Source organism: Aquarana catesbeiana, linkage group LG04 (genome assembly GCF_042186555.1).
Source record: "Aquarana catesbeiana isolate 2022-GZ linkage group LG04, ASM4218655v1, whole genome shotgun sequence".
Lineage (NCBI taxonomy): Eukaryota > Metazoa > Chordata > Amphibia > Anura > Ranidae > Aquarana > Aquarana catesbeiana.
The window spans coordinates 119,970,714-119,995,321 of NC_133327.1; the positions used below are offsets into that span (position 1 = coordinate 119,970,714).

General features: G+C 42.3%; 1 protein-coding gene and 1 long non-coding RNA gene across 2 annotated transcripts in view; one reads left to right on the top strand and one right to left on the bottom strand.

Moving 5' to 3' along the window:
- LOC141139431 (alpha-1,4-N-acetylglucosaminyltransferase-like) overlaps positions 1-24,608 on the top strand; it is a 120,128-nt gene that overhangs the window by 53,934 nt on the left and 41,586 nt on the right. The window lies entirely within an intron of this gene.
- LOC141139432 (uncharacterized) overlaps positions 1-24,608 on the bottom strand; it is a 58,500-nt gene that overhangs the window by 1,166 nt on the left and 32,726 nt on the right. The window lies entirely within an intron of this gene.

Below are 24,608 nucleotides of genomic sequence, written 5' to 3' on the forward strand. Positions count from 1 at the left end.
GTTAAAACCATTGTATACAAACACATTAAAAAAACATATAATTGAGTGACCTCAAGGACTCTCACACCACTATTAATATATATATATATATATATATATATATATATATATATATATATATATATACTACATGTGAAAATGGAAAGCAATACTAATTGTGAGAGAAGAGGATGCTGCACTCCTCGATTTAGATGCAAAAGTGGAAAAGGTTTCCCCATGGGGTTTTGTATTGCAGCAAACAATTCAAAGTAGATTAAAAAAATATATTTATTACAAAAAATGATCATACAAAAGCATTAGTAAATGTTAAAACATGAGCTCTTTGGATGAGGCTAACATACATACATAATGATACAGCCGTAGTGTAAACATAAAAAGCATGATATAGGTATGTATAATCATATTAGATTAACGCAGATGCGTTTTGACCATATGTAGTAGAGGTCTCCTTCTGGGGGAAAGAGTAAAGAGCTCTAGAAAATACAATATATCAATAAGCACATTTAAAGTCAAACAATAATGTATACTGATTTTAGCACGTTAGATTATAATTATTATGATTATATTTACCACTATCGGCTGTGAAGAGGGCCTCCCAAGTATTGTGCCTAAAGGATTTGCTTGAGGATCCAGACAGTGCAACAAGGACTCGCAGACCACCGCACCAAGGAGGGTCAGATGCCCACAGGGCCAGGATCAGGACCTACAAGAGGCCACGCTTGTACCCACACCAGGAAAGTGGGGGAAAAAGGGGCAGGGGCCAAGCATCGGGCCAAAACTACCCCAAGTCACTGTAAAGATTAATAATATATTTAAATAAATAGTATTGTTAAAAGTAAACTTGTAGTTGTTTCGTAATTATGAAGGTGTATAAGTGAAGGGATGTGTGGTTTGGATGTGTGTGATCAAGTGAGTGAGACTCAAAAGATGAAATGGAAGAAGTGAGTGTGGGGGTGGGGTGAAGAAAGAGACGAGAAATTACATGTGAGGAAGAGTGCTCTAAGACCGCGAACAAATGCGGACCAGTGTAGGATGTGTGAGGAGAGGTGAAGGAGAAAAATGTGAGTGACAGGAAAGAGGAGGAGTGGACAGCGGTAGCAAAAACCGACAAAAAACCCAAGCTGGAACTAAAAGGAACTGCAAACCAAGAAAGGGGAGAAAAGTGGCCAAGACAGATGAAAGTGAAAAATGGCGCCACAAACCAGAAAGAAGATGATAGCATGAGAAGTGCCTGGAGTGGAGTGCAGAGTGTAAAAAGTGCAGTGACAGTAGAATGTATGAAATACGGGAACAGTGACATTAAACCTTCAAATATTTACCTAAACGACTGGGTTTAACTTTAATTAATCCGCGATGGAATAGCCAGGCCTTAAAGCCACCCATCAAACAACAGTTTGAGTAAAATTAGTTAGAGCAGACCTATAAGCTAAATAGTGTGTGCATAAATATAATTGAATAAAGGGTCAAAATAGTCGACAAAAAATATGGTCCAGTGAGCGCCCATGGGTATAAAGGAGATTACTTACTTTAAGCATGGACATGGTCTGTTCAGCCTAATAGCTGCCTGGAATCTGAAATTAATGGGCATTCCCCCTTTATATAGGTATAATCCTAATGAGGTGAATGATCTGATAGGTCTGGGATCCGATGGTGCTCCCACCCCCTCCTTCCCCAAGAAGGACCTCCCAGGCCAAGCAAGGAGAACCACCAACGAGCAGCGTCCTCCACGAGGTCTCCCCGGTGTCCCGGAAGGGGAAACCCCCCTGACCAGTGCCGTCACTTCCGCCGCAAAACCGCATGACCTCATGGCGCACCGCGCACGCTGCCGAGAGACTCGCGCATGCGCGGCATGTCACAGGACGCCCAGAAAGATCGCGCAACGCCACCGGCAGGAGTATGCGTCCTAAAGCGGCCGGCAACAAGAAGGCCACCTTCGGGAACATAGAAAGAGAGGGACGCATACTAATGTCACCATCCCCCCTGCCTGCCGTGAGGCCCCTGACTAGCCAATGAAGACACGTCCCCAAATGTGCAGGGGTATATATACCACATGTAACAAGCACAAAGGTTTGAAATACGTAGAGTGATATTGATCCAATGGTTGTGCGGATACGTGGGGAGGTTGAGTCATGTTCAGTGGTCGCTCAGAGAATCACTCTACATGTTACGCGCATGGGTGCGCTTCTTCAGGAGCCTGCGTATGTAATAAGCATGTAAGATGGTATTGTGAGAATACATCGTAATATCCAGAAAAAACAATGCATGCAGCCCAGAACAGGTAACCAAAAAGAAAGACAAGAAACAGGGACCCTCCACACACATATATATATATATAGAGCATGGTAGCATATTCACAGAAAAGATATATAGTTGAACATATGGCCAATATGTATTGCATCATTGTACTCTAGCAAATAAATATTTGCATAGTGAACTTGGGCATAAGAGATTGTCCCATAGTTCCAAAGTAAAAAAAACTATAAAAGAGAAAAAGGAACAGGGCAAAATGATAGCATACATATATGAACGCATATAACACCCAAAAAAGGCATACCCAGCAGCACACACATACCTGAGTCAAGCCTGCGAGTGTCATACACCTGGCCATTGGTTTAAAAATGTTCAAAATAAATTATATAAACAGATGTTAAAGGATGGCTTACCATAGGCTAAGTGCTGGCGTGTAGTCAAAACCAAGAATGGCTTATAAGCGTCACCACCAGAGGGAGGTGATAGACAAGACAACAGTAGATACTTATCTACACTGACTGACTGAGTGTGTGTTCAAGTTTAAAGAAGGTAAAAATTTAATTGTTTAACCACTTCTCGCCCGGCCTATAGCAGATTGACAGCTGGGAAGTGCCCTGACTGGGCATCATATGACATCCAGCAGGATAACATGCCGGCGCGCGCCCACAGGGAGGCGCAGTGCGGCAAACGCGAGTGCAGTGTGTCAGTCTGACACGCCGCATCTCCTCTGTTAGAGTCTTCTTACCACATCATCAGCTGTGACCAATCACAGCTGATCATTGTGTGAACCAGGAAGTGACGGTAAACAGTATTCCTCAGTTCGTACTGACAGGGAGAGCCGGTGGCGGCTCTCCCTGTCTGGGGGGGTGGTCTGTGCTGATAATTAGCACATTGATTATCAGCACAGCCCCATCAAATGTGCCAATCAGCTGCCAATCAGTGCCCAGCAGTGCCTCAATAATAAAGCCTGCCAGTGCCCACCACAGTGCCAATCAGTGCCCACCACCGGGCCAATCAGAGCCCACCACAGTGCCAATCAGTGCCCATTACAGTGCCAATCAGTGCCCATCAGTAACACCGTCAGTACCTCATCAGTACCTCATTATCAGTGCTGCCCATTAGTGCCACCTGTCAGTACCAATCAGTACCGCCTATCAGTGCCAATCATTGCCGCCTATCAGTGCCCATCACAGCTGCCTGTCAGTGCCCATCACAGCAACCTGTCAGTGCCCATCACCGCTGCCTGTTCATCATTGCCACCTATCAGTGCCCATCAGTGCCACCTATCCATGCCCATCAGTGCTGCATATCAGTGCCGTCTATTGGTGCCCATCAGTGCTGCATATCAGTGCCACCTATCAGTGCCCATCAGTTCTACATATCAGTGCTCATCAGTGCCACCTTATCAGTGCCAGCTCATCAGTGCCCATCAGTGAAGGGAAAACAAAATTGTATGAAGAAACTAAGAAAAACTTTTTTTTTTCAAAAATGTTGTTTTTCTTAGTTTGTTTAGCAAAAAATAAAAACCCCAGAGGTGATCAAATACCACCAAAAGAAAGCTCTATTTGTGGGGAGCAAATAATAAAAATTTAGTTTGGGTACAGTGTTACATGACCACACAATTGTCATTTAAAATGTGACAGCGTTGAAAGCTGAAAATTGTTCTGGACAGGAAGGGGCGCAAGTGCCTGGTACTGAAGTGGTTAAATATTTACATAGTAGAACATTGTTAAAACGCAACTCCCAGGCAATATTTCTAGCAGGATTCATTTTATTGCTGTTTGTAATACTGCTAGGGAGAGTCAGCCATTGAAGTGGTTTTAAACCCAAAACCGAAAATGTAATATAATGCAGGTTACTAATAGGGATGAGACAAACATCCCCCACGGTTCGGTCCGCATCAGAACATGCGAACAGGCAAAAAATTTGTCGAACACGCGAACACCGTTAAAGTCTATGGGACACGAACATGAATAATCAAAAGTGCTCATTTTAAAGGCTTATATGCAATTTATTATCATAAAAAGTATTTGGGGACCTGGGTCCTGCCCCAGGGGATATGTATCAATGCAAAAAGAAGTTTTAAAAACGGCCGTTTTTTCGGGAGCAGTGATTTTAATAATGCTTAAAGTGAAACAATAAAAGTGTAATATTCCTTTAAATTTCATACCTGGTGGGTGTCTATAGCATGCTTGTAAAGGGGCGCATGTATCCCATGTTTAGAACAGTCTGACAGCAAAATTACATTTCAAAGGAAAAAAAAGTCATTTAAAACTACTCGCTGCTATAATGATGTGTCGGTCCGACAATACACATAAAAGTTCATTGATAAAAATGGCATGGGATTTCCTCACAGGGGAACCCCAAACCAAAATAAAAAAAATGCATGGGGGTCCCCCTAAATTCCATACCAGGACCTTTAGGTCTGGTATGGATATTAAGGGGAACCCCGCGCCAAAAAAAAAATCCATACCAGACCCTTGGGGGTAGCCCCCCCAAAGCACCTTGTCCCCATGTTGATGGCCTTATCAACATGGGGGCAAGGTGCTTTGGGGGGGCTACCTCAAAGCACCCTCCCAATGTTGAGGGCATGTGGCCTGGTACGGTTCAGGGGGGGCTCTCTCGTCCCCCCCTCTTTTCCTGCGGCCTGCCAGGTTGTGTGCTCGGATAAGGGTCTGGTATGGATTTTTGGGGGGACCCCACAACATTTTTTTTAATTTTGGTGCGGGGTTCCCCTTAAAATCCATACCAGACCTGAAGTGTCTGGTATGGATTTTGAGGGGGACCCCCACGCCATTTTTAAAAAAAATTTGGCGTGAGGTTCCCCTTAATATCCATACCAGACCTGAAGGGCCTGGTATGGAAATTAGGGGGACCCCCATGCCATTTTTTTAAAATTTTGGCGCTGGGTTCCCCTTAATATCCATACCAGACCTGAAGGTCCTGGTATGGAATTTAGGGGGGCCCCCACGCATTTTTTTTTATCTTGGTTTGGGGTTCCCCTGTGGGGAAATCCCATACTGTTTTTATCAATTAACTTTTATGTGTATTGTTAGGCCGACAATTCATTATAGCCGCAAGTATTTTTAAATTTTTTTTCCTTTGAAATGTCATTTTGCTGTCAGACTGTTCTAAACACGGGAAACATGCACCCCTTTATAGGCATACTATAGACACCCCCCAGGTACGAAATTTAAAGCAATATTACACTTTTATTGTTTCACTTTAAGCATTATTAAAATCACTGCTCCCGAAAAAAACAGCTGTTTTTAAAACTTTTTTTTGCATTGATCCATGTCCCCTGGGGCAAGACCCAGGTCCCCAAATACTTTTTATGACAATACCATGCATATAAGCCTTTAAAATTAGCACTTTTGATTTCTCCCATAGACTTTTAAAGGGTGTTCCACAGCTTTCGAATTTGCCACGATCACTCCAAATTGTTTGCTGTTCGGCGAACTGGCAAACAGCCGATGTTCGAGTCGATCATGAGTTCGAATCGAACTCGAAGCACATCCCTAGTTACTAATCATTAGATGTTGTGGCTGCATCAGTTTTTTTTTTTTGGGGGGGGGGGGGGTCTTCTGTTTTCACCTGGTGATCTGGCCAGTAACATCTCTTAAAGTGACACTAAACTATTCATATATATATTATTAACCACTTTCCGCCTGCGCTATAGCAGAATGACGGCTACAACGTGGGCTTCCAGTGCCAGGAGGGTGTCAATAGACATCCTCCCATGATCGAGCAGCACGCACTGTGATCACCGAGTCCTTCGGACTTGGTTGATCACAGAACAGGGTAAAGGGCCAATCACAGAGGGGCCTTTACCACGTGATCAGCTGTCAGCCAATGACAGTTGATTAGGAAGTAAACAGGTGTTGGTTACTGGATTCATTTCTCCTCACGATCAGCGTGAGGAGAAAAGAATAAAGCTGGACTTCTGTTACAGGGACATCAGTCCCGATCGGTGCTACCCATCAGTGCCCACAAGTGCTGCTAAACAGTGCCCACAAGTGCCATCTATCAGTTCCCACTAGTGCCAGCTTTCAGTGCCATCAGCAGTGCCCATCGGTGCCAAATATCAGTGCTGCCAATAAATGCCCATCGGGGGCCTCATCATCGGTATCACCTACCACTGCCTATCAGTGTCCATCAGTGCCGCCTATCAGTGCCAATCAATGCCACCTATCAGTGCTCATCAGTGTTGCCTATCAGTGCCACCTCTCAGTGCCACTTATCAGTGCCCATCAGTGCCACCTATCAGTGCCTCTCATCGATGCCCACCAGTGCAGCCTCATCAGTGCCCATCAGTGCAGCCTCATCAGTGCCCATCAGTGCAGCCTCATCAATAACCACCTCATCAGTGTCTATCAGTGCCCATCAGTGCAGCCTATCAGTGCCCATCAGTGCAGCCTCATAAGCGCACATCAATGAAGGTAAAAAATTACCTGTTTGCAAAATTTTATAACAAACTATGAAAAAAAATTTTTTTTCAACATTTTTGGCATTATTTTGGTTTCTTAAGCAAAAAATTAAAAACCCAATGGTGATTAAATACCACCAAAAGCTCTATTTGTATGAAAAAAATGATAAAAATTTTGTTTGGGTACAGTGTTGCATGACCGCGCAGATGTCATTCAAAGTGTAACAGCGCTGAAAACTGAAAATTGGCCTGGTCAGGAAGGGGATGTGATCTGACTTTCTGTTAGAGCATGGCTACATTTGTTTTCCATGGTCTCATAATATGTAGGAACATAGCCTAGACAGGGTGGCGCATAGCCAGGGTGCACGCTCCCAAGATGAACTACGGACTATGCTATGGAATGTGTAGCATGCAGAGCAGGACACATGACAGCAACTAACATGCATGGGGAAAGGAGTGGGTATAATAAAACAGAAATGCTAACAACACTGTGTTGAATGTTCCCCTATGGCTGACAGAAATCTGTATTCAAAAAAGATTAGAAAAACATATTGTGAATAAATCACCAGGACCAGATCGACTACATCTGAGATTCCTCATCGAATTTAGCTATGTAATAGCCAGGCCCTTGTTTCTAATTTTTTAGGGACACCTTGCCAAAGCACCAAAATGTCCCTGATTTCGAGAGATTGTCTCTCATTCGGAACAATATCCCTCTGTCCCTCTTTCCTCATCATATATCCCTCATTTTAGTCTGATCTATATAGCTGTCTATTAAATGCAGTACTTAGCTATCAAAAAGTGTTTTCTGGTGCTAAACCTTGCATCCAATTTCTAAATTGCTATGTTTGTAAATTCCAAAAGCCAGTATAAAGTAATAATAGTGGAAAAAAGAAGCACTTGTGGGTTTAACCAATAATTTTGTTTGTCCAATTCTCCTTTAACCACTTAAGCCCCACACCATTTGGCTGCCTAAAGACCAGAGGACTTTTTACAATTTGGCACTGCGCTGCTTTAACTGGTAATTGCGCGGTCATGCAATGTTATACCCAAACAAAATTTGTGTCCTTTTTTTCCCACAAAAAGAGCTTTCTTTTGATGGTATTTGATTGCCTCTGCGATTTTTATTTTTTGCGATATAAACGGAAAAAGACTGAAAATTTAGAAAAAAAAAATATATTTTCTACTTTTTGTTATAAGAAAAATCCAATAAACTCAATTTTAGTCATACATTTAGGCCAAAATGTATTCAACCACATGTCTTTGGTAAAAAAAAAAAATGTCAATAAGCATATATTTAATGGTTTGCGCAAAAGTTATAGTGTCTACAAACTAGGGTACATTTTATGGAATTTACACAGCTTTTAGTTTATGACTGCCTATTACATTTCTTGAGGTGCAAAAATGGCAGGGCAGTACACCCCCCCCCCAAATGACCCTATTTTGGAAAGTAGACACCCCAAGGAAATTGCTGAGAGGCATGTTGAGCCCATTGAATATTTAATTTTTTTTCTCCCAAGTGATTGAATAATGACAAAAAAAAAATTACAAAAAGTTATCACTAAATAATATATTGCTCACACATGCCATGGTTATATGTAGAATTGCACCCCAAAATACATTTTGCTGCTTCTCCTGAGTACAGGGATACCACATGTGTGGGACTTTTTGGGAGTCTAGCCGCGTACGCGGCCTGAAAACCAAGCACCGCCTTCAGGATTTCTAGGGGAGTAAATTTTTTATTTCACTCCTCACTACCTCACAGTTTCGAAGGCCACAAAATGCCAAGATAGCACAACCCCCCCCAAATTACCCCATTTTGGAAAGTAGACACCCCAAGCTATTTGCTGAGAGACATGTTGAGTCCATGGAATATTTTATATTTTGCCACAAGTTGCGGGAAAATGACAAACTTTTTTTTTTGCAGAACGTTGTCACTAAATGATATATTTCTCAAACATGCCATGGGCATATGTGGAATTACACCCCAAAATACATTTTGCTGTTTCTCCTGAGTACGAGGATACCACATGTGTGGGACTTTTTGGGAGCCTAGCTGCGTACGGGGCCCTGAAAACCAAGCACCACCTTCAGGATTTCTAGGGGAGTAAATTTTTGATTTCACTCCTCACTACCTCACAGTTTCGAAGGCCACAAAATGCCAAGATAGCACCCCCCCCCCCCCCAAATTACCCCATTTAGGAAAGTAGACACCCCAAGCTATTTGTTGAGAGGCATGGTGAGTATTTTTCAGCTCTCATTTGTTTTTGAAAATGAAGAAAGCTTATGTCACACATCACCCATTCTTCTAACCACTTGAAGCCAAAGGCCTTTCTGACACTTTTTGTTTGCATTAAAAATCTTTTTTTTTTTTGCAAGAACCCCCCAAACATTATATATTGTTTTAAAGCAAAGGCCCTACAGATTAAAATGATGGTTGTTTCATTTTTTTTTCACACAGTATTTGTGCAGCGATTTTTCAAACGCATTTATTTTTTTGAAAAAACACACATTTTTTAAATTTTAATGCACTAAAGCACACTATAATGCCCAAATGTTTGATGAAATAAAAAAGATGATCTTAGGCCGAGTACAAGCATACCAAACATAACATGCTTTAAAATTGCGCAAAAACGTGCAGCGGCGACAAACTACATACATTTTTAAAAGCCTTTAAAAGCCTTTACAGGTTACTACTTTAGATTTACTACTAAATTTTTTTTAATCATTTATTTTGCTTTTTTATTTTATTTTTAAATATTTTTTAAATATCCCCTATGATAGCAATAGGTAGTGACAGATACTCTTTTTCGAAAAAATTGGGGTCTATTAGACCCATGATCTCTTCTCTGCCCTCAAAGCATCTGATCACACCAAGATTGATGTGATAAAATGCTTCCAATTTCCCAATGTCGCTGTTTACATCCGGCAAAATCTAAGTCATGAAATGCTTGTAGCTTCTGGTTTCTTAGGCCATAGAGATGATTGGAGCCATTCTGGTCTCTGATCAGCTCTATAGTCAGCTGGCAGAACCACCGGCTGCTTTCTCAGGTTTCCTGTTGGGACAGGAGAGCCAGAGAAAATCATGGAAGACGGGGGGGGGGAACATTCCCTCCCACTGCTTGTTAAAGCAGTCTAGAGGCTAATTAGCTGCTAAGGTTGCTTTTACATGAAAGCCGACCACTGGCTGAAAAGAATGATACCAAGATGATACCTAAACCCGTAGGCATCATTCTGGTATAACTACTCAAAGTCCAGCAACATACCAGTACGTTGCTGGTCCTTGTTGGGCATATATTGTTGTTTTTTTTTTTTCATGCAGCCTGTGGGCTGAACGAAAAAAAGAGATTGATTGGTGGTTATGCCCACCATTAGAATACCTCCCTTCATCGACCCACTTCTAATGATGGGCATACATGCACTATTTTGTTTTTAACTGTGGTGGTGAAATCACCTCCTACAGCGCTGGAGTCACGGCTTTATGTATCGTGGGAGCAAACACTGTTGCTGTCAAGGTAAATAAATCTGCGCTGCAACTGAATGGCGTACCTGCTAAGCAAATGATGGTTAACAATAAAACAAATTAACATTACAGTATAACAGTAAGACATACCATACCTGCAAAGCAAATACAAAAAAACATAGTAAAAAATAAAACATCTTTTAACGCAATCTGTGCCTAAAATATATATATGCCGAAGCATGTATCGTGGGAGCAAACGCTGTTGCTGTCAAGATAAATAAATCCTCATCTGCAGCTGAATGGCGTACCTGCTAAGCAAATGATGGTTAACAACAGTGGCGGCCCGTCTATAGGGGGCACATGGGCGTCGCCCTCCCTCCAGGCAGTCAAAAAAAATGTAAAAAAAAAAAAAATTTTTTAAACTGGCCATTTAAAAAAAAAAATACAAAAAAAGGTCCTTAAGTGCACTGTGTTCGGACGCCGGACACAGTGCAACACCGGACACAGTGCACTTATGGGAGGCGCAATGTCTATGCAATCAGGAGATTTCAGATGCGGCACTTCATTTGTGGGCCTTTATCCCACCTTGCGGCGTTTTCCGAAGTGCCAAATAGCTTCCGCCCGGCGCTATTACTACGGCCGGGCGGTTTGATTGACATCCGAGTTTGATGTCACTTTCTGTCTTCTCTGTCCCATTGCGCCCAGGACAGAGAAAACCGCTAGTATGAGAAGCTGGAGCGGACTCCTCTATTGCCGCTGTGGAAAGAGACACCGCAGGAGAGGACAACACAGCAAGGTAAGTACCGCTGTGCTGCTCCCACGGAGAACAGGGGGGGGGTTCGATGGGACACAGGCAGACTGCATTTGATGTGACACAGGCAAGGCTGAGTTTGGTGGGACACAGGCAAGGCTGAATTTGATGGGACACAGGCTGCATTTGGTGGACACAGGCTGCATTTGGTGGGACACAGGCAAGGCTGCATTTAGTGGACACAAGCTGCATTTGGTGGACACAGGCTGCATTTAGTGGGACACAGGCTGGCTGCATTTGGTGGGACACAGGCTGCATTTAGTGGGAAACAGGCTGCATTTAGTGGGACACAGACTGTCCCACCAAATGCAGCCTGTGTTACATAAAATGCAGCCTGTGTCCCATAAAATGCAGCCTGTGCCACTTAAAATGCAGCCTGTGTCCCATCATTTGGTGGGACACAGGCTGCATTTTATGTGACACAGGTTGCACTTTATGGGACACAGGCTGCATTTTATGTAACACAGGCTGCATTTGGTGGGACAGTCTGTGTCCCACTAAATGCAGCCTGCATTTTATGTGACACAGGCTGCATTTGATGTGACACAGTCTGCATTTGATGTGACACAGGCTGCATATGATGTGACACAGGCTGCATGTAAGGATGGACTCTGCTGGGGGCACCTGATGGCATCTGGTGGCAGGCGACGTGACTAGTGACACGCTCAGGGCTCCCACTGATTCTGCATTATGGTGAGTTGAATGATTTCATTTTATATTACAATGTAATAATAGAAATAATGCATTTCAATCATCCTGACACCATAACAACCATGGTGCCCGGATGATTGAAGTGCTAACACCAGGTGTTTGGAATATGTTTATCTGTGGATTGTTAAAATTTCTACAATTTCCTGCGACCTGCCAGGTTGCGTGCTCGGATAAGGGTCTGGTATGGATTTTTGGGGGGACCCCACGCCATTTTTTTTTTTACATTTTGGCGCGGGCTTCCCCTTAAAATCCATACCAGACCTGAAGGGTCTGGTATGGAATTTAGGGGGACCCCCACGTAATTTTTTTTTTTTTTTATTTTGGCCGGGGTTCCCCTTAATATCCATACCAGACCTGAAGGGCCTGGTATGGAATTTAGGAGGACCCCCCCGTCATTTTTTTTTAAATTTTGGTTCAGGGTTCCCCTGTGGGGAATTCCCATGCCATTTTTATCAATTAACTTCTATGTGTATTGTCGGACCGGCAATGCATTAATAGCCGCGAGTAGTTTTAAATTACTTTTTTTCCTTTGAAATGTCATTTTGCTGTCAGACTGTTCTAAACACGGGAAACATGCGTCCCTTTACAGGCATACTATAGACACCCCCCCAGGTACGAAATTTAAAGGGATATTACACTTTTATTGTTTCACTTTAAGCATTATTAAAATCACTGTTCCCGAAAAAACGGCCATTTTTAAAACTTTTTTTTGCATTGATCCATGTCCCCTGGGGCAGGACCCAGGTCCCCAAACACTTTTTATGACAATAACTTGCATATAAGCCTTTAAAACTAGCACTTTTGATTATTCATGTTTGTGTCTCATAGACTTTAACGGTGTTCGCGTGTTCGAACAAATTTTTTTCCTGTTCGCATGTTCTGGTGCGAACCAAACAGGGGGTATTCGGCTCATCCACTTGTCCTTATTGCAGCCACGGATCAGCGACACCTCCCCAGCTTGTGTTTCATCCGCAGCCCACTATCAGTTACCAACTTATGGAGAGCTTTGTTCCTTGCCAATATGTAAGTGGCTATTTTTCCTTTTATTACATAAATGAATGAATAAAGCAGTTTTACTTAGAGGCGCTCCTCTCTCTCTCTTTTTTTAAGTTCACATAGGTTTTAATCATATCAGCGCTTTAGTATCCAATATTGTAATCTTTTTGGCTCTATACAACACCACAATGGATTTGAAATGAAACAAACAAGATGTGCTGCAGACTTTCAGCTTTAATTTGAGGGTATTTACATCCAAATTAGGTGAACGGTGTAGGAATTACAACAGTATGTATATGTGCCTCCCACTTTTTAAGGGACCAAAAGTAATGGGACAATTGGCTGCTCAGCTGTTCCATGTCCAGGTGTGTGTTATTCCCTCATTATCCCATTTACAAGGAGCAGATAAAAGGTCCAGAGTTAATTTCAAGTGTGCTATTTCCATTTGGAATCTGTTGCTGTCAACTCTCAATATGAGATCCAAAGAGCTGTCACTATCAGTGAAGCAAGCCATCATTAGGCTGAAAAAACAAAACAAACCAATAAGAGAGATAGCAAAAACATTAGGTGTGGCCAAATCAACTGTTTGGAAAATCCTTAAAAAGAAAGAACGCACGGTGAGCTCAATAACACCAAAAGACCTGGAAGACCATGGAAAACAACTGTGGTGGATGACCGAAGAATTCTTTCCCTGGTGAAGAAAACACCCTTCACAACAGTTGGCCAGATCAAGAACACTCTCCAGGAGGTAGGTGTATGTGTGTCAAAGTCAACAATCAAGAGAAGACTTCACCAGAGTGAATAGAGAGGGTTCACCACAAGATGTAAACCATTGGTGAGCCTCCAAAACAGGAAGGCCAGATTAGAGTTTGCCAAACAACATCTAAAAAAGCCTTCACGATTCTGGAACATCCTATGGACAGATGAGACCCAGATCAACTTGTACCAGAGTGATGGGAAGAGAAGAGTATGGAGAAGGAAAGGAACTGCTCATGATCCAAAGCATACCACCTCATCAGTGAAGCATGGTGGTGGTAGTGTCATGGTGTGGGCATGTATGGCTGCCAATGGAACTGGTTCTCTTGTATTTATTGATGATTTGACTGCTGACAAAAGCAGCAGGATGAATTCTGATGTGTTTTGGACAATATTATCTGCTCATATTCAGCAAAATGCTTCAGAACTCATTGGACGGCGCTTCACAGTGCAAATGGACAATGACCCGAAGCATACTGTGAAAGCAACCAAGGAGTTTTTTAAGGGAAAGAAGTGGAATGTCATGCAATGGCCAAGTCAATCACCTGACCTGAATTCGATTGAGCATGCATTTCACTTGCTGAAGACAAAACTGAAGGGAAAATGCCCCAAGAACAAGCAGGAACTGAAGACAGTTGCAGTAGAGGCCTGGCAGAGCATCACCAGGGATAAAACCCAGCGTCTGGTGATGTCTATGCGTTCCAGACTTCAGGCTGTAATTGACTGCAAAAAATTTGCAACCAAGTATTAAAAAGTGAAAGTTTCACAACTAGGAAATATAATCTGGAATCCACCACACTATAGAATGACTGATGTAAATAAACCCCCACTTACACGGAATGTCTTAAAAATATGGGACAATTGGAATACGATCTATTTCTCACTGAGTCAGTTGATAAATCCCTCAAACGCTCCAAACACAATTTCTACATGAATACAAACAAACCAGGTACATATTTGGCTCGGGCATTAAATTCAACTAACAAATCTTTCAAACCAATACGTTTGAAATTATCAAAAAATGTTTACACTTGTAATCCAGTTAAAATAGTCCATAAATTTCACTCACATCTCGCAACTTTATACAAGACAAACTATGAATTTAATCCTACAGAGGCTGAATCCTTCTTCTCAAAAATAACCTTACCCGAGTTATCTCAGAATCAAAAAAGCAGTTTGGATGAGCCTATAACTATAGATGAAGTTGCTAACGCCATAAAAGACCTAAAACTTAACAAAAGACCAGGCCCAGACGGCTACTCGGCTTTATACTATAAAACATTCTCAGAAATACTCTCTCCCATTCTCACTGAAACTTTTAACAAACTTCTAGATGGACATTCTTTTCGGCAAGAAACACTAATGGCAATTGTTTGTATGATCCCAAAACCCCTTTCTGATGATACTTCCTGTGTGAATTATCGGCCTATCTCTCTGTTAAACCTCGATATTAAATTATTAGCAAAAATAATAGCAAAACGCCTCAATAGCATTATAGGAAAATTAATACATAGAGATCAAGTAGGCTTCATGCCAAATAGACAGGCAGGCGATAATATACGCAGGGCAGTGTTATTGGCACATATTGCTAAAAAACGGAAAATCCCTTTATGTTTTCTATCTCTCGATATTAAGAGGGCATTTGACACAGTATCCTGGCAATATATGCAATATTCATTACAAAAATGGGGTTTTGGACCCCACTTTTTAACATGGATCAAAGCATTATATAATAAACCCAAAGCCTATATAAAATATGCTGGATACAAATCTGAAGCCTTTAATATCGAAAGAGGTACCCGACAGGGTTGCCCATTATCTCCCTTATTATTTGCCCTTATACTCGAACTCATGGCCCAATACATCAGAACAAACCAAACTATAACTGGCATTGAAGTAGGAGGTATTACACACAAATTATGTATATTTGCAGACGACATATTACTTTTTCTATCATCACCACAGGTCTCTGGTCCTAACTTAATACCAGCTCTTGATGGATTTGCAGCCCTATCCGGCCTTATGATTAATCCTAAGAAATGCCTAGTGCTTAATATTTCACTCACAAACATGGAATTGATCCCGGCTAGGGCTGCACTCCCATTCACATGGGCAGAAAAATCAATCCCATATCTTGGAATTCATTTAACAGCATCTCATTCTGACTTATTCTCAACCAATTATCCTCCTGTATTAAGACAGATCACAAATCTAATAAAACAATGGTCGCAACTTCCTTTATCCTGGATAGGGAAGATTAATGCAATCAAAATGACTATTCTACCCAAATTGCTTTATCTATTCAGAGTCCTCCCTATTCCAATTCCTTCCTATTTTTTGAGAATAGTACAAAAAAGAGCAACTTCGTTTATATGGGGCTCTTCTAAACCACGTATACCTATACACACACTACATCTTCCCAAAAATAAAGGAGGCCTGGGATACCCTAATTTTACTAACTACTACAGAGCAGCACATTTGGCCAGTCTGCCCAAATACCATGCAAAACAGGAAATGCCATTATGGGTATTTATAGAGGCTTCAGAAAATGACCCTCTATTAATATCAAATTTATTATGGCTTGATCCTAAAGACCGCTTTAAAATTCATAATCCCATAACTAAACACTTCTTATCTCTCTGGGATAAACTAAAAACCAAATATCAGTTACAATCTCCACACAATCCTCTCCTTTCTTTTATCAGAAATCCGGCCTTTTATCCAGCATGGATCTACCCAAATTCTTTTAAAGCTTGGACAACATCAGGCATTCAGACACTAAATGACTTCATAGCATCTAAATCATTCCTTTCATTCCCATCACTTAGAGAAAAATATGATCTACCAAACTCTGAGATATTTAGATATCTCCAAATCAAAAATTTCTATACACCATTCCTAAAGGGGGATACACCATTATCCCAATTATCCATTTTTGAATCAATCTGTACAAAAGATCCATTTGCTAAAGGTACAATTTCATCACTTTATAATCAATTATATGGAGTAGCAAATCTTAATAGACCCTCTTACGTTCAGAGGTGGGAGGAGGACCTGGGACGAACTTTAGAAGACACGGACTGGTCTAACATATGGCTCACATCTAAGTCATCTTCACCCAACATCTTAGCACTGGAGACAAATTATAAAGTCCTAACTCGCTGGTACCTTGTACCCGCTAGAGTGGCAAAATATTCACCTAATACCTCAGCTCTTTGTTTTCGAGGATGCCCAGAAATAGGCACATATTTACACATATGGTGGACGTGCCCAGTAATCCAAACCTTCTGGAAGGAAGTCTTCGTGATTGCATCTAAAATATTTAAAAAAATAATACAACCAGATCCATATTTAACTTTACTTAATCTAAAACCGGAATGGTTAACACTCTCTCAATTCAAACTTATGATCCAACTAATAACGGCTGCAAAACAAACAGTGGCCAAGGCATGGAAATCTCCTACATTGGTACTAGCAGAAACAATTCACAGAATGAATAATACAATGTCCCATGCTAAGATGGCAGCCATCGATCAAAATCAAATTCCAAAATTTGAAAAACTTTGGCATCCTTGGATAAAACAACAGTTCCTGTCAAACTTCAATGACTCTGTCCTGTTGCCATGGTAACAGATTAAATGACTTACAGAGACACCCATTCTAAGGCTTCAAAGAAAACTAAAAAGAATAATAAACTGACGAGCGGGACAACCTTGTGGACCTTACCTCTACCTTTTAACCCTTTTTCTTCTTTCTCTTTCCTTTTCTCCACCTTATGATTAAAGCTCATTATCAGAATGTATTTAACCTATATACACTTTACTTGTAAACAATATGTATAGTAGGTATAAATCATTTAAATACCTACAAAAGTAACTAAGGAAATGATATATATCTTTAATTTAGGTTTACGTGAACCCAATGTTTAATATTTGAAATTTCATGATATTTACCTATATAAACCCTACTGTAAAACAATGAGCTTACTTTATAGATCCTTGTAAACTTACTTTATGTATCTTTATAACATTGTATACTCAATAAACTTCTTTTGACAAGGAAAAATATGGGACAAAATGTATAAACAATTAAATGGGAACTATAATTCTCCATTAATTGGGTTAAAAGATAACACATTTTTTGCACCAGGGGAAAAGGTAATAGGGGGAAACTGGATAAAAAAGACACAATACAGTTAAGAGACATAATTCTCTCACTTTTAGAGTTAAAACACAATAATAATTTTTGGTTGATAGATGAGTGGCGGTATCTCCAGCTGTATCACTTTATTCAGAGTCTTCCTCACCCTATTAGATCAGGGGAAGAGTTGACTCGTTGGAAAGGCTGTGTAGTGCTGACAACGCAAAAAATACGATATCCAAGTTGTACAAACTGGTGTTGAGGGTGAACGAGGTGGAGATCCCGCCATACATTAGGAAATGGGAACAGGAGTTGGGGTCACATAGGGATAATATTAGCATTGGAAAAATACTGATCTTGACACATGGTTCAGCGGCTGACACCAAAACCGCGGAAATGAATTATAAATGCTTAACGAGTTGGTATGCTACCCCTGACAAAATTAGTAAATACCAAAAGGATAAATCAGCAGATTGTAGGCGGGGTTGCAGGGAGGTAGGGACAATGTCACACATATGGTGGGCTTGTCCCAAAATTAGATAATTTTGGAAAAAGATTATTTATTACATAAAAGAATTTACTAAAAAATAAATAGTGGAAGATCCGTGGGTGGTATTGTTTCACGGAGTAGAGGGAGACATGAAGCAATACAAGGAGTCATTGATACCACATCTCTTAAATGCGGCCAAAAAACTCATCCCCAAGAAATGGCAAGAGGAGGAAAGCCCTTCAATATGGGATTGGATCAACTCGGTTGAGGAAACATTTAAAATGGAGCGCTTGAGAACAAATTTTGAAGATAATAATGAAGGGTTTAGAGCGAAATGGGCTTGCTGGAGGGAGTTTAAAAGATCGTGGAGTTATGCCAAGGAACTGAGACTATAGCTTTATCAGGGAAGTAGAAGAATTAAAGTTTCCTTATAGGGCGAATACGCAGAGGTGGTGGGGGGGGGGTGGGTAGATTGGGCCCTAGACTGGGTATTATGGATGGTGATCCTTGGGGAATGCTTGTTTGTATTATTTTTATCAGTGCATATACTAAGCTACAATGATGTGACAAAGAATTGGGACAGTAATGAGCCGGAATGGTGATTTAAGCTTCCCTATTAGAGTCTGCTGAAGTGGCGAAAAAAAAAAATTGATTGTTAATATGTCCCATTAATTTTGGTCCCTTAAAAAGTGGGAAGCATATATACAAACTGTTGTAATTCCTACACTGTTCACCTGATTTGGATGTAAATACTCTCAAATTAAAGCTGAAAGTCTGCAGTTAAAGCACATCTTGTTTGTTTCATTTTAAATCCATTGTGGTGGTGTATAGAGTCAAAAAGATTAGAATTGTGTCGACATCCCAATATTTATGGACCTGACTGTAAGAGAGAGAACAATAGAGAACAATAGAGAGAGAGAGAAGAAAAATACAACCACAACTATTTTGGGCTTTTTTATTTTTTTTGTGTGTGTGTGTTTTTTTTTTCACTTTTTTCACTTTTATAAAAACTGTAAAAAAAAACATGAACTGAACGTTGCAGATTATCACAATGTGATTGCCATCACATCTTTCGAGACCCCATGACCCTGTGTACGTGTGCCTATGACTGTGTGGTGCTGTACCCTACTCTAATACCCAACTAGTGTGTGATAGCGTTTGAAACAGTAACGAATGCAAAGACCAGGTTGGTCAGGACAGGAGGGACAATAAAAGCGGCTTTCACGCCTAAATCCGTTTCTCCACAACACGAGTCGCCGTAGAAATTTGGACAGTCGTGTCTGCATGAAGGGAGGACAGAATGAAAACATTTTTATTATCCCTCCACGTCACAGTGAGCAAATTATTATATCCCAAGCAGGCTCTCTCCCCCAGCCTAAGACAAGAATCTACAAGCCGCTGGGGTAAGCCATGGCGATTAGATCGCATGGTGCCACATGCGCCAATTTGATGATCAAACAAGTGACTAAAAAGTGGCCCTCGTAAACCATAAAACTATATGTATAGCCTGTGGTCCTATCACAGAGCTTATACATCTTGACCCCGTATCTGGCACGCTTGCTGGGAAGATACTGTTTGAATGACAAGCGGCCAGAAAACTTAATCAGGGACTCATCAACACAGACAACTTGATGGGGAGTAAACAAGGCTGCAAAACCTTGGTTGAAGTGGTTTACGAGGGGCCAAATTTTGTAGAGCCGATCAAATTCAGGGTCACCCCAAGGACGACAGAGTTCATTGTCGTTGAAATGCATGAACCGCAAGATCTGCTCGTATCGTGTCCTGGTCATGGAGGCAGAGAACACGGGCATATGGTGAACTGGGTCAGTGGACCAATATGACCGCAACTCACTCTTTTTAATTATGCCCATGAGGAGGGATAGGCCCAGGAAGGTTTTAAATTCAGAGACCGTAATTGGCAAGGGTCAGCTGGGGATTAGCGGCGATGAATTGACCAGCATATAAATTGCTTTGGTCCACAGTAGATCTATAGAGATCTTCGGTGAAAAACAGCGAATAAAAATCAAGTGACATAAAATCAACTGTTTTCACCTGAATTCCGGGTTGGCCAGTGAATGGGGGAAGTAGGGGTGTTGCAGAAGTGGTGGGTTCCCAATTAGGATTGGCGAATGCAGCAGGAAGGGCACTATGGGCTCGACGGGCCTGTCTTTGTCTTTTTCTTGGTGGCAGCGGGACACTACTCGTGCTTGCCACCTCGCCAGCTTGAACTACACTTATGGGACTCACCACGTCACCAAGTGTTACTGCAGTGCTGCATGTATGACCAAGATGTACTAGGCTGCTGGTGCTTGCCAGTTCACCAGAAGGAATAGCGGCGCTAGTACTGGCACTCTGCTCCATACAAGGGACCTGTGGTTCTTGCACCTCAACGACAGCAGAAGAAGATCGGGGTCTGGTACGCCTGACCTTGGCAGGGACCACAACTCCATCGTCAGAGCTATCTGTCAGGGTGCCGCTGCTGTCTACAGGTTTGTATTCTGAGCCTGAATCTAACAGAAGAGTGACTTCCTCTTCACACCTTGTCATGCTCAGAAACATGTAGGCCTCTTCACTACTGTACCTTCGATTTGATATTTTGGTCTCTAAATTTACTGGTACAGTAGTGAGACTCACAGGTAAAAAAGCTCCTAACTGTTAGCGACTGATTTAAACGCTACCAAAAAAACTGTAATGCTCCGTACTCACGATCGGACATTCCGACAACAAAATCCATGGATTTTTTCTGACGGATGTTGACTCAAACTTGTCTTGCATACACACAGTCACACAAATCTCGTAAATTCTGAACGTCAAGAATGCGGTGACGTTCAACACATACGACGAGCCAAGAAAAATGAAGTTTAATAGCCAGTGCGGCTCTTCTGCTTGATTCCGAGCATGCGTGGAACTTTGTACATCGGAATTGTGTACACACTATCGGAATTTACAACAACGGATTTTGTTGTCGGAAAATTTGAGATCCAGATCTCAAATTTTGTGTGACGGAAATTCCGATGGAAAATGTCCGATGGAGCCTACACACAGTCGGAATTCCTGACAAGCTCCCATCATACATTTTCCGTCTGAAAATCCGACCGTGTGTACAGGACATTAGCATTCGTAGGGATCAGGCCTGAGTCTGCGAACGCTGCAGTTACAGTGGGGACAGAAAGTATTCAGACCCCTTTAAATTTTTCACTCTTTGTTATATTGCAGCCATTTGCTAAAATCATTTAAGTTCATTTTTTTCCCCTCATTAATGTACACACAGCACCCCATATTGACAGAAAAACACAGAATTGTTGACATTTTTGCAGATTTATTAAAAAAGAAAAACTGAAATATCACATGGTCCTAAGTATTCAGACCCTTTGCTGTGACACTCATATATTAAACTCAGGTGCTGTCCATTTCTTCTGATCATCCTTGTGATGGTTCTACACATTCATTTGAGTTCAACTGTGTTTGATTATACTGTTTGGAATTGATTAGGAAAGCCACACACCTGTCTATATAAGACCTTACAGCTCACAGTGCATTTTAGAGCAAATGAGAATCATGAGGTCAAAGGAACTGCCTGAAGAGCTCAGAGACAGAATTGTGGCAATGAACAGATCTGGCCAAGGTTAAAAAAAAAATTCTGCTGCACTTAAGGTTCCTAAGAGCACAGTGGCCTCAATAATCCTTAAATGGAAGACGTTTGGGACAACCAGAACCCTTCCTAGAGCTGGCCGTCCGGCCAAACTGAGCTATCGGGGGAGGAGAGCCTTGATGAGAGAGGTAAAAAAGAACCCAAAGATCAGACCAAAGTGGCTGAGCTCCAGAGATGCATGCGGGAGATGGGAGAAAGTTGTAGAAAGTCAACCATCACTGCAGCCCTCCACCAGTCGGGGCTTTATAGCAGAGTGGCCTGACGGAAGCCTCTCCTCAGTGCAAGACACATGAAAGCCCGCATGGAGTTTGCTAAAAAACACCTGAAGGACTCCAAGATGGTGAGAAATAGTATTCTTTGGTCTGATGAGACCAAGATAGAACTTTTTGGCCTTAATTCTAAGCGGTATTTGTGGAGAAAACCAGGCACTGCTCATCACTTGTCCAATACAGTCCCAACAGTGAAGCATGGTGGTGGCAGCATCATGCTGTGGGGGTGTTTTTCAGCTGTAGGGACAGGATGACTGGTTGCAATTGAGGGAAAGAGTACAGGGATATCCTGGATGAAAACCTTCTCCAGAGTGCTCAGGACCTCAGACTGGGCTGAAGGTTTACCTTCCAACAAGACAATGACCCTAAGCACTCAGCTAAAATAAAGAAGGAGTGGCTTCACAACAACTCCGTGACTGTTCTTAAATGGCCCAGCCAGAGCCCTGACTTAAACCCAACTGAGCATCTCTGGAGAGAACTAAAAATGGCTGTCCACCAACGTTTACCATCCAACCTGACAGAACTGGAGAGGATCTGCAAGGAGGAATGGCAGAGGATCCCCAAATCCAGGTGTGAAAAACTTGTTGCATCTTTCCCAAAAAGACTCATGGCTGTATTAGATCAAAAGGGTGCTTCTACTAAATACTGAGCAAAGGGTCTGAATACTTAGGACCATGTGATATTTCAGTTTTTCTTTTTTAATAAATCTGCAAAAATGTCAACAATTCTGTGTTTTTCTGTCAATATGGGGTGCTGTGTGTACATTAATTAAGGAAAAAAATGAACTTAAATGATTTTAGCAAATGGCTGCAATATAACAAAGAGTGAAAAATTTAAGGGGGTCTGAATACTTTCCGTCCCCACTGTATGTTTGTTGTGTTTTGTAAGTGACAGTGATCGACTGATACTGCACTTGGGTGGGCTGGGCTGGGCGGAGGGGCTAAAAACAGGTGCTAGCAGGTATCTGGGCTGATCCCTCTAACACTGCGTTTTTAGGAACCCTCAACTGCTGGGGACGCTAATATAGATCTGAACAGATCAGATATCGTTCCGTTCAGACACTATACTACTAAGGTACGGGCACTGATCTGACGCTGCCTGGGGCGATGCAGACCCTATCTGACGCTAAAACCCACTGGGTGATCAGGGAGTTAAACCTTTATTCGGTAAAATACAGAGGGTGTCCTGATGCTATAAAAAAAATCTAGCTAAACTGCGTCACCCGTGACACTTTTACTGTGATCACAGATGACAGGGGGTAATCAAGGGCTTAAACCTTTATTGGGGGGGGTTAGGGGGGTCCCTAGACCTATCTGGGCCTAAGACTAATTGCCTTAACACTGATTTTTGTCACTAATGACACTAGTACAGCGATAAAAAAAAAAAATCTGATTGCTGTACTGGGTGACACAGTGACAGGTGGTGAAGGGGTTAACTGGGGGGGTGATCAGGGGGTAAATTGTGTGCCTACCTGGCCTGGTGTCAGTGTAGTGTTGGTGCAACTCACTTTTAGATGCTCTCTCCTCTCGGTCTGGAACGAAAAGACCGACATGAGGAGAGATGAGATCACTTCCCCTGTCAGTATTTACAGTTACACAGACAGGGGAAGGATATCATTGGTCAGGAGCGATCACCAGGTCCAGGCCAGATTTCATTGGTCTGGGCCTGGGGATTGATCGGTTCCTGATCGAATCCGATCGTTGCGGCCGGCGGGGGGGTGCACACGCACCCCCCACCGGTCGCACGCCCGACGTAGCATAACGGCGATTCGCCTGCCTGTGCCATTCTGCATGGCAGGGGTGTGTTTCCTATGCCTACATACTTATGCTAATAGGTGTCCCTCATTCCCATTTCAGAAAGTTGGGAGGTAAGCCTTACTGACTGGAATGGTAAGAAAGCAGATGCGTGGCAAAAAGCAAATATGGTAACAATATTTAATAAATGGCCCGAGATATATATCTGGAAATTACAGACCAGTCAGCCTAACATTAAGGTTCTAATGCCTCAAGACTTTTTTAACCTAATGCATCCTATGTGTAGCACCCTCTACCAATAAGTAGGTGATAGTAAGGGTTATATTACTAGGGGTTGTTCCGCACAGCAAATTTAGGCAGGCCTATGCTGCAAGCTAGGCTTGTCTGTTTTGATCTGGGGGCTGGGAATGGTCAGAGTAGCAGTGGGTGTGACCACCTGTGCTCTTATTCTGAGGCACCTCCCCTGCTTCCAGGGAGAATATTCTGGAAGAGGGGCTGGGCCTAGAACTGGAGTGGCAGGCAGCTTGTGTGTGAGCCCTGACCAATCCCCAATCGATATTGGCAGGGGGCGGGCCTCATATATAAGCTGAGGTGATATGCCACAGGGGAGAGAAGTAGGCTGAGTGAAGTGAGGAATGGAATGCTAGGCAGCAGCAGGAGACCATCCCCATCTGGGGTGGGTGCACCAATCGCAGGAGGAGGCCCGGGAGAACTGTGAGGGAACATTGCCTCTACACGGTCATTGGCAATGTCTCTGCCACCACACGGTCGGATGGTAGAGAACACCTGGAGCAGAGGAGCAGGTGAAGCTGTCGGAACGCATGGTCCGGTCAAGTTCCTCTTCAAGGACTCAGGGCTGAGGAAGGTTGGTGAGTGTTACCACAGTGGAG